Source organism: Dromiciops gliroides, chromosome 5, assembly GCF_019393635.1.
Source record: "Dromiciops gliroides isolate mDroGli1 chromosome 5, mDroGli1.pri, whole genome shotgun sequence".
Lineage (NCBI taxonomy): Eukaryota > Metazoa > Chordata > Mammalia > Microbiotheria > Microbiotheriidae > Dromiciops > Dromiciops gliroides.
In genome coordinates, this window is record NC_057865.1 from 146377501 (window position 1) to 146379289 (window position 1789).

Sequence of the window (1789 nt, forward strand, 5' to 3'; positions counted from 1 at the left end):
TATACATATACACATACACATATACACACACACATATATTATAGATATTTGTCTCATTCTATACTCTGATTCTTTCACATCTCTATGAAGAGGTGTGAGTAATGTTTCACCATTAGTCTTCTGGAATTGTGGTTGATCATTACACTGACCCACTCAGTTTGATCCCACTGAGGCTTCGGTTTCTTCATTTGTAAAATGAGTGGTTTGACCTAAATGACATCTAAGGTCTCTTTAAGCTCTAAATCTTCATCCTGTGGTCCTTGATTATGTTTCAATAGATCTGTGATGTCAATGTGGGTACTCTCATTAAAGGATGGCAGCCTGTCTATGATTGTCTATCCTATTCTACTCTTCTTTTTTTGGGGGGGGGGCAATTGGGATTAAGTGACTTGCCCAGGGTCACACAGCTAGTAAGTGTTAAGTGTCTGAGGTCAGATTTGAACTCAGGTCCTCCCAAATCCAGGGCTGGTGCTCTATCCACTGTGCCACCTAGCTGCCCCCTCCTATTCTACTCTTTTTAACATCCTCCTATAAACCTACCATAGTAGGTCTTCCCAATATGCTTGTGGTATTCCTCACACTTCCTTTGAAATATTTTTTATTACAAATTTGATAAATATCGACAAAAATGAACATTTCTATTCCAAAGAAAAGTATAAATCCTCACCTCAGTTTCTATTATATACTGTTTTTAAAAAGTACATATTAAATTTAATAGAGCAGTATCAACCCTGCCCTGTTTTCTGTGCCCCCTTCTGTTCTATTACTGTTTTAATGTTTCATTTACACTCCTTTCTTCATTTTTTGCCATCACTATCACTGCCCCAACTCCCTCTCTAAGACTTTCCTCCCCCCAAAAATAAATGCCTTCACTTGTAACAAATAAGTATTGTCAAGTAAAAACATTCTTCCCACCCCCCTGCAAAAATAAACAAAATACATCAAAGACTGCTTCATGAATTTGTATGTCAACCTTGAACATGAGTCATACTAATCTCTTTATTATTCCAATTTTAGCGAATGTGCTGCTGAAGTAAGCACTTCCTTGCACTTTTGTGACATTGGAACATGTGTACTGTCCTTCAGTTTTCCTTTGCTCTTCCTATGTGATTGGCCCATCTTTCTTTTTCTAATGATACATTTCTCTGATGACATTTGCTACACAATTTCTACTGTATAAGTCCTCCTTCATAATGTGTTGCCACTTATATCTTGTCCACAAACCAGGCATCTCTCCTCTGTTCTTTGGGTGATCCTTAACCTCAATTGTTTGGAGACCATAGTATTTCTTTTTTTTTTTTGGTGAGGCAATTGGGGTTAAGTGACTTGCCCAGGGTCACACAGCTAGTAAGTGTTAAGTTTCTGAGGCTGGATTTGGACTCAGGTCCTCCTGAATCCAGGGCCAGTGCTTTATCCGCTGTGCCACCTAGCTGCCCCTGGAGACCATACATAGTATTTCATGAGTCACAGTCGTGCAACATTACTGGAAAACTATTGGTGTCAAAAAGATGGGCTTTTGTTTTGTGAACAAGCTTGGGATCACTAAATGAACTGTGCAGTTTTCCAAAGGTGTTCCAGCCCTCCCTCCTCCTCTTGTTCAGTGTGATTTGTAGTAGCTTTCCAGAATTTATCTACTAATAAGTGGATGAGCTCTATGGTTTCTCCATCCAATTGTATGTCATATTTGATTATGTTTTGTCACATGGTGCTGGAACCATTGATTTGATTTTAAAATAAATTTTACTATATTGCTTTTCATTTGTGTGTTCCCTGAAATTCTTCTTTCAAA

General features: G+C 38.3%; 1 non-coding gene across 1 annotated transcript; it reads right to left on the reverse strand.

The window, feature by feature from the left end:
* Nucleotides 1-937: 937 nt before the first annotated feature.
* LOC122730235 lies at nucleotides 938-1041 on the reverse strand. The gene has a single exon (XR_006353431.1). It is a non-coding gene; the product is annotated as a U6 spliceosomal RNA (small nuclear RNA).
* Between the last annotated feature and the right edge of the window lie 748 nt (nucleotides 1042-1789).